Source organism: Eretmochelys imbricata, chromosome 19 (genome assembly GCF_965152235.1).
Source record: "Eretmochelys imbricata isolate rEreImb1 chromosome 19, rEreImb1.hap1, whole genome shotgun sequence".
Classification (NCBI taxonomy): Eukaryota; Metazoa; Chordata; order Testudines; family Cheloniidae; genus Eretmochelys; species Eretmochelys imbricata.
The window spans coordinates 9,641,770-9,650,789 of record NC_135590.1 but is presented as its reverse complement, the minus strand read 5'-3'; positions in this window follow the sequence as shown (position 1 = coordinate 9,650,789).

The following is a 9,020-nucleotide window of genomic DNA, read 5'->3' as shown; positions in this document are numbered from 1 at the left end:
GGTCGATACGCGGCCAGGGCGGCTCCAGCAGGCGGGGAGTGACTGCAGCCCCCAGCTTCCGCGAAGCGCGATTGCCGGAAGCGATGGCGCCAAAAGGAAGGGGGACTTGAAGGAAAGTGGAAAGGGAAATCCACCTGGGGCTACAGCCCAGACTGGTTTGTTTATATCACAGGCAAAACAGAGTCCAATGATCAACAGTCACCTTTCTCCAGCAGAGTCAGTTCCTTCCTGCCTCGTCATCAGCCCCACGCTGCCGGAGGGAGCCAATGCCAGGAACAAGGATTAGCCCAGTTCCCCCTGTCTGGGTGGAGGTAATGCCAGGATCAGCCCAGCTCCCCCTTGCCTGGCCAGAGGCACCGCCAGGAGCTGGGGTCGACCCAGTACCATTGCAAGATAACAATGAGATGATGCAGTCACTTGTCTTTTACATATATTTAGGCCTGATCTACACTTGAAAGTTCTGTCAGCATAGCTACCGCGGTCCCGATTGTGAAAAAGCCACGCCTGGCTGACGTAGCTATGCCAACACCACCCCAGTGTCGGGCAGCTCACTGAACAGAAGAGGGCTGCCCGCCCCATAGTTAACACCCTTCTGGGAAGTGGTGTCCCTACAGTGACAAATGCTCCGGTTGGTGTAGGCTGCACCTACGCCAGGGGGCTATGCGGGCATGGTGCATAGCTCTAGTGTAGACGCAGAGCGTGAGATCAGGACTCGTCTCTTTGTTCTATGTCAGCACCTAGCACAATGTGGCCGGGGCCTTTAGGTGCCACTATGGCGCAAATCGCTAGCAGGGATGAGGACAGTTCTGGCCCCTGTTCAGTTATTTCTGTCTCCCTGTTCTCTTCCCACCGTATCTGTCCAGCCTTCTCCCTGGTGCATTTATTGCGTGCATTGTATCAAAGCAGAAATGCCGTCCTTCCTCTTGCTCACTTCACGTCTCTCTCACGGACCCGAGTGCGACAGCTCACACTGTCCTTGCTGTGACTGGAGCGAGGCTGCCTCTGAACGCTCCTCACGCTCGGGATTATCCTACAGGACACTTTGCCTAGTTATCTGTGGCACCTGTCGTACACAAGTCTCGGCTTCTTCCCGGCCCGAAGGACCTCTATAACTGGAAGACTATGTACACCAGACAGCTTCATGGTAGGGGCCCTAGTTAGAACAAAGAAGTGTCCCAGCACAGCTGGGTCTTGCATGGTGGACGGGCCCAAGCCATGCTTTAAGCCTGCTCCAGCCCTAGAGCGGGTTCAGTTGACAGTCACAGATGGAGCGCTGGCCCCAGCAGGAGGGTCCTAGCCCTGGTGGGAGCTTCCTGGCAGACAAGGCTGGTGTTGCTAGCAGAGTTCGGCCGGCGTTCCCTGACGACTGAGGGCAGGGGTGTCTTCTGAGACTCGTGCTATGCCGACTCCACTATCAGTCCCTACAGCACGGGTCAGCACCGTAGCTGGCAGATAAAAACGCCCAGCCGGCACTGCTCAAGGAAACGGGCTAGAACTCTGCTCCTTCCAGCCCTGCTCAGACACCGTTGCAGCGACAGTGATTTTGTTCCCAGCATGCACAAGGCCCTAAAGAGCTAGAGATGGTTCAAGCTCTCAGCACTGAACGATCAAAGACAACCTCCCATGTCAGTAGGCAACCCCCTACACGGATCCATGGGTCCTTCTGCGGTATCGGGCCCCAATTCAGCCTGGAACTTATCCATGAATGACACGATTAGTCCCATTAAAGCCCATGGGACCACTCACCTGCTGAATTCCACATGCTCAGGAGCCTTGCTGAATTGGAGCCTTAGCAAAACTCTAAGGGGCTAGGTTTCACTTCGGCTTCCCCGGCACATCATCCCGGGGGTGGAAGTCTCCGTCGAGCCCATCTGAAATAATAAAGGCGCAACGGGGAGGGAGGTCTGGGCAAAGAAAACACATGATTTCCAGCCTGACCTTTGCTTCCGGCGGGGAAAGTGACAGAGGCAGCTGCATGCCGCTCGCTCGCAGGGAAGGAAAGAGATCCGAGTGCCATCGGCAGGCACAAAGCGACTAGCAATGGCTGAGCTTCGAGCTTGCTTTTCCTGCTAACGATGCCACCCCCTGGGGGATGGTGGGGGCCTTTATGGACTGTGAAAATACCATAGGTATGTTCCTTCTTAAGGGCTTTTTTACTGCTGCTCATGTAGCACCAGGAGACAAAGTGCTGAGCTGGAGAGCAACTTTCTGCCCTTCTTCAGTGCCTTCCAGCAAAGGATCTCAGAGCACGTCCCCAACCTGCAGTCACTGAATCCGCTGCAGCTCCTGAGGGAGCTACCACCCAGAGCAACGGCCCCGGCCAAGGTCAGTCTGGAAGTCAGTGGCAGAAATCAGACTCCAGTGGTCTGATTTTCAGGGCCCTGCTCTAACTGCTAGACTTAACTGTCCATGTACTTACAGAGAGAATCCTAGCCCCTGACCTGGGTGGGTCTCAGTACGAGTGACGGAGACATAAGCCTGGGAGCCAGGAGTCCTAAGTCCTGTTCCTACATCTCTGCTACAGAGTCATTGTGCATGGCCATTGTGTAAGCCATGTGTGGGCTGATTTTCAAAGGTGCGGAGCCCCCATGCTCCCATTGACAGCAGTAGGAGCCAAGGGCGCCCAGCACCTCTGGAAAAAAAAAAATTTAAAAAGGCTACTAACTTAACCCCCACCCCCGGCTGCAGTGATTTCAGCTGGTGTGTGTAAAGTGCTTTGGCATCCAGAGCGGGTGGAAGGCACTTGCGAAGAGCAAAGTGCTCCCATCACTGCAGAAAGCTGGGCAGGCCCGGTTGGAGAACAGGGCAACATCAGACACTGCTGATCCCAGCTTTCTGTGCACAGATCAGATGGGACGAGGTGTGAAAACCCCAGCGAGCTACTTCGCACCTGAGTGCCGGGCCCACATGCTTGGTCCTTCCCATGCTTTGCGGCTGTTGGTCAACAGTTGCATGGAGTGATAATGGGGGAGAGAGGGTCACCCAGAGTGGGAAATGAAGAATCCCTCAGCAAACTTTCTGGGACAGGAGGGTCCCACGCTGGAAATGCCAAGCTGGAAAAGAACAAACAGTGTTAAAAACATCCTCTCTTATTGTTAGCTCTGCAGCCCCCCACCAGCATGAATCATGGCTTACTATGCTCAGTTTGTTTACAGCGCTGGAATTCAACCAGCTATTCTGGTAAAGACAGAGGTGAGTAATAGCAGCCGAGCAGATGGGGATTGTTCCTGCTAATGCCTGGCCCTTTTACCAAACCTTTGACGACAGCCTGCACCTTCCTGGCAGGCAGAGACACAAAAGCGCACCCAGGAACAGTTCCCAGCTGCTCTCGAGAGACTCCCACCACACCAGCCAGCAGCATAGACGCACGAAGCACGCTGAATCGGATCATGCCTTAGAGCCCCAAGTCACGATCTAACGGCAGTCTTGGGTGCTGCGGGATAAGCCAACATTCCTCTCCAGGTACAACAACAAAGGTTTCTGAGGCCTCATCTGCCAGCAATAACCCAGCCAGCTCCAGCTTCCCTTAGCAGACTGGAAAAGGGCAGCTCCCGGGACTGGAGCCTCAGGAGTGTGTCTGCTTTTGCTGCCCTACTAAATTAAATCCCTAAGTGCTGCGTCTATTCTCAGCTCAGCTGAGCAACAAAGAACTAGAAGCCCTTTTTATTCCAGCCCTGAGCATCAGCGGTTCAGGCTTACCGCGCACAGACTGCCTGGGTAAATCAATGTAAGGATCCAGCCCACTGTAAACACATTGGAAAACAATTTTCAGAAGTACCTAAATCCCTCTCACTTTCAGCTGAATTGGAAAATTTTGCTGATCTCAAATTCCGCTTGCAGTTTCAATCGGATCCCAAGTTCCTCTTTATTTCCTCTCCTACCTGGTAGGGTAGGTAGGTACTATTGCTTTGCAGTGTAGAACAGCTACCTTCCTTCATCCAGAGGGGGCTGCTTTCACAAGTGAGTGAAGGGATCCCTTTATATAGTTTGTCAAGCACTTTGGGGGTGAAAGGCGATGCAGCACCATAAGTTATTGTGAAACCTGCACAAGAGGCCACCTTTGAGGCAACAAGCTACCTTAAAAGTCCATCCCAAAGTATCCCCTAATATGCACTGGTGAGTAGTGTCGGCCACTCCTGCAGTTTTATCACGGGGCTCATGCTATCTGAGGGTTTTCCTTAAAGCCCCAGCTCCTGGAGTCAGGTGATCATGTGACAATCTCAGGGGGAGGGAGGGAGGGTTAAACAAGATCTCCAGCCCTCATGTTGGCAGGAAAAATGCTGGAAAATGGGGATTCTAAAGGCTGAAGAGCCAAGGAGTAAATCAGAAGAACCCAACATTTGTTATTTTGTAAACTTATTATTTTTGGTGGGCCTAACATATGAAACACTTGGGGTTGGCAATGCTGACAACAATACATGCAAAGGAATTTCATATCTACCTACCTACAACCCATAACAAAGCATCTTATAAACCAGGAAGGCAGAAGAATGGAACAGTCCAGGAAGATCACTAAGGACTTCATGCAGTTCTAATTTACCCCAGATGATCAGGCAAGAAATAATTTGAAAGGCTACACACTAGAAACATGTGGGAGAAGAACCGAAGACTGCTGCATTCAGCTGAGACTGCAGGGAGGGGAGGGAGAATGTGTTTTCCAGAGATGGAAGTCTACCTGGACAGCCAGGCCTACAGCCAACTCCCACAAAAAGCGAGACGAGATCTTTAATGATCAGAAGCAATCAGGATGCCAGTCATTCCAGCACCTCCAGGAGTACAACAGTCCCTCGCCACAAAGGGTGTGTCTACACGGCAATCGGAGGCGTGATTGCAGCACGTTGACATGCTCACAGTCGCATAGCTAACAAATAGCTGTGTAGACACAATTACAAGGGCTGTACAAGCATCTCCGGGACCCTGGGCACACGCTCATGTTGATAGCCTAGGCTGCCTGTTTTTAGCCATGGTAGCGTGGGTGAAACTGGCGTGAGTAGGTCTACCTGAGCTGCAATCGCATGTCAGACGGCAGGGCAGACGTACCCAAAGTGAGACATCCTGTCTCCTCTGGAAGACAGCCACCCACTGACTCAACTGAATTTTCCAATTCTATTCAGTTTCCTCAGGATAGGCTCTCTTGTGAGCTGTCAGCTTGCTGCACTGATGAAAATGAAGGCCACTTTTCTTCCTGTAACTTAGTAAAAATTTTACACATTTAATAGAAGCTTTCAAACTTTTTCTTGCCCAGAGAGACTGCTGGCACTTAGAATGCAACAAAGGTTTTGCCCTAGAGAGCAGGAGAGGACAGGCTTATAAGATTTGTGTGTGCAATAGTGTGTCATTTTACAAGGTGTACCCTTAAAAAGATGTACATGTGTGTATCCGTTGTGTTCAGAGCAACGTTACATAAGGGGCACGGTGAGGCGACCTTTCAGGGCTGCATCTATACGGACAAAATCCCGACCTGTAATTCTTCACCAGTGCTAGCAATAGTATAAGCTAGACTTGGTTCTCAACTTTTCCAGTTGCCCCATGCCCCTTTCAGGAGTCTGATTTATCTTGCGTACCCCAAGTTTCACCTCACTTGAAAACTACTTGCTTACAAAATCAGACCTAAAAATACAAAAAAGTGTCACAGCACAGTTACTGAAAAACTGCTGACTTTCCCATTTTTACCATATAATCATCAAATAAATTAATTGAAATATAAATATTGTACTTACATTTCAGTGTGATACTTCAGCCTGTTTTTCACTTGTGAGCCTCGTCTGAAGACCGAGCCCCAGGGGACAGAGCTGAAGCACGTAACTTAGCTTCATGGGGCCCCCTTTGGCTTGGGGCCCCAGGCATCGTCCTGCTTGCCAATCTCTAATGCTGACCCTGCATTTACAATCCCCCTAAATCTGTCCTGTGACTCCCCTGGGGCTGCAGCTCCCAGGTTGAGAAACACTGATCTAGATGAGTTGATGTACCCCCGGAAGACGTCTGCATACTCCCAGGGGTATGTGAACCCCTGGTTGAGAACCACTGAGCTAGAGCACAAACAGAGTTTAGGTGTTTTTACTACCATGCCATCTCCTAGTCCTTCCCTGACCAGAGTTTGAGGACTTGATAGTAAGAACTCTAGAACATTCAATATACCTTCCACTTGAGAATGCCACAGATTTTGCCTAGCAGATAGAACGGCTTGACTGCTTAAAGAATATAGTACGGGCCAAGGTTCAAGAGAAAGAACAAAAGCCATATATGACTCTGCCTGTAGTGGGCAAAATAAGACTGGTGGGATGAGAGTGATGGGAAGCTGGGTGGCAACCACTCATCTGGATTCAGAGATTGTTTTTTAAAAGCATTCGGATGCCACAGTGAGCATGCAACATACCCATCTGTTTCTAGGTGCAATTCTACTTGCTTGTTTTAATCCATAAAAGTCCCTTATGGTTGGAGGTCAGTATGACTGTCTCACTGCAAGATGAGCTGATGCACCAGAGCTGCGAGTGTCTAGATTTCTATGCCTGGGTGTTGTCTGCTGTTCATTCTAGGTGGAAGGCCCTCCACCTGCAACTAGAGCTTGGGGAGGGGGCGTGGGGGGGCAGTACTGGTCTATAAATCGAAAACAAAAAGGATCAAGGCAGTGTTTAAGTGTTTGAGATCTAATCAACAGTAGTCATCTACAGCTTCTCAACAGCACTGATAGGAAGGGGGAAGGCGGGGTAGGAAAGGGAGATGGGTGCTTGCAATCAATTTGTAAGCACCTAGAGGATAATAGGGTTATAAGGAATAGCCAGCATGGATTTATCGAGAAAAAAAATCATGCCAAACCAGCCTAATTTCCTTCTTGCCCAGGGTTACTGTCCTAGTGGATGGGGGAGGGTGGGGAGAAGGGCAAATGGGGGAAGCAATAGACATGATAGATCTTGATTTTTAGTAAGGCTTTTGCAAGTCCCTCCTGACAGTCTCACAAGCAAACTAGGAAAACGCAGTCTAGATGAAATTACTATAAGATGGGTGCACAACTGGTTGAAAGACTGTAGTCAAAGAGTAGTCATCAGCGGTTCACTGTCAAACTGGGTGGGTGTACCTAGTGGGATTCCACAGGGGCCAGTCCTGGGTCCAGTATTATTCTATATGGTCATTAATGACTTGAATAATGGAGTAGAGAGCATGTTTGTAAAATCTGCAGATGACACCAAGCTGGGAGATGTTGCAAGCACTTTGGAGGACACCCTTAGAATTCAAAAGGACGGTGACAAGTTGGAGAATTAGTCTAAGTTTAACAAGATGAATTTCAAGAACGTACTCCACACTTAGGAAGGAAAAAAAAAAATCAAATGCACAACTACAAAATAGGGAAGTGCTGGTACCGCTGAAAAGGATCTGGGATTACAGTGGGTCACACATTGAATGAGTCAACAACGTGAGGCAGTTGCAGAAAAGGCAAGCATCATTCTAGGGTGTAACAGGAGTGTTGTAAGTAAGACATAGGAGGTAACTGTCCGTCCCACTCTACTCAGCACAGGTGAGGCTTCAGCTGGAGTACTGTGTCCAATTCTGGGCACCGCACCATAGGAAAGATGTGGACAAATTGGAGAGAATCCAGAGGAAAGCAACAAATATGCAAGAGGTTTAGAAAACTTGACCTAAAAAACTGAGCATGTTTAGTCTTGAGGAAAGACGACTGAGGGGGATTTCATAGGAGTCTTCAAATATGCTAAAGGCTGTTACACAGAGGACAGGGATCAACTCTTCGTGAGACAGGATGCGTGAAGTAATGTCTTATTGGACCAGCTTCTGTTCGTGAAAGACAAGCTTTTGACCTACAGAGAGCACTTCTCTAGGTCTGGGAAAGGTACTCAGTGTCTCAGCTAAATACAAGGTGGAACAGATTGTTTAGCATAAGCAATTAACACATATTGTAAGAGACCATTCAAGGTGAAGTGGCCTGTTAACACCACACCCCACCACCACCGCCCCCGTCATAGAACAAAAAAGAAAAAAAAGCGGGGGAGGAGAGAAGAGAAGGGGTTAATGGGTTACAGATTGTCATACGCCACCATAACTGCCAGTGTCTCCATTCAGTCCATGATTTTAGTGTCTAACAAAGTTGTGAATTTAAGCACTCAGGCTCATCTTTTGAAGGTGTTGAGCTGGTTTCCTTTGAGAATGTGGACTGAGGTCAGATATGGAGTGATCCTTTTGTGAAAAGTATTAGCCCATGGAAGATACGGTGGTTTTGTCTTATTTTTCTGTGTGAAAAGAAAAGGAGTACTTGTGGCACCTTAGAGACTAACCAATTTATTTGAGCATGAGCTTTCGTGAGCTACAGCTCACTTCATCAGATGCGAGTTCATTCAAGAGCAGAGTGTTTGGTTTCACCCACATAGTTGTTGTTGGGGCATTTAGTGCACTGGATGAGGTACATCACATGTTGTGAAAGGCATGTGTAAGACTCATGGATCTTGAAAGGTGTGTTGGGGGGCGGGGGGGAAATTGATCTTCCAAGCAGTGGAGATACATCTGCAAGCTTTGCATCTGTTTGGCAGGCTCTGCTGCCGCTTTGAGTTGGTGAGTCCTGGTTGTGGGGAGCTAGATTCTGATGAGCTTAGTTTGAGAAATTTCTTTCAAGAGTGGTTCCCATGGAATATGGGTTGTAATTGTTTAATGATACCGCGTATGGATTCCAGTGTGGGGTGGTAGGTGACAACTAGGGGTATGTGATCAGAGGTTTTTGGGTCCCTCCCCATTAAATAGGTTATCTTGGGGGGGATCCATTCCATACTGGCATCTATTTCTTGGGTGGCGTCCTTGTTCACTAAAGGCAGTTTTAAGTGTGTTAAAAGGTGTACATGCTGGACTTTCTTCTGTAATATCTGAGCGCTGGCTGTAGATAACAGATTTCTTGATGTGCTTGGAATGGTTACTGGATCTGTGAAGGTAGATGAGTGGGTTTCTTGTATGTAGTTGTCCATACAGTTCCATTGCTGAAGCTGATCGTGGTGTCCAGGAAGTTGACACCAGTGGGGAAG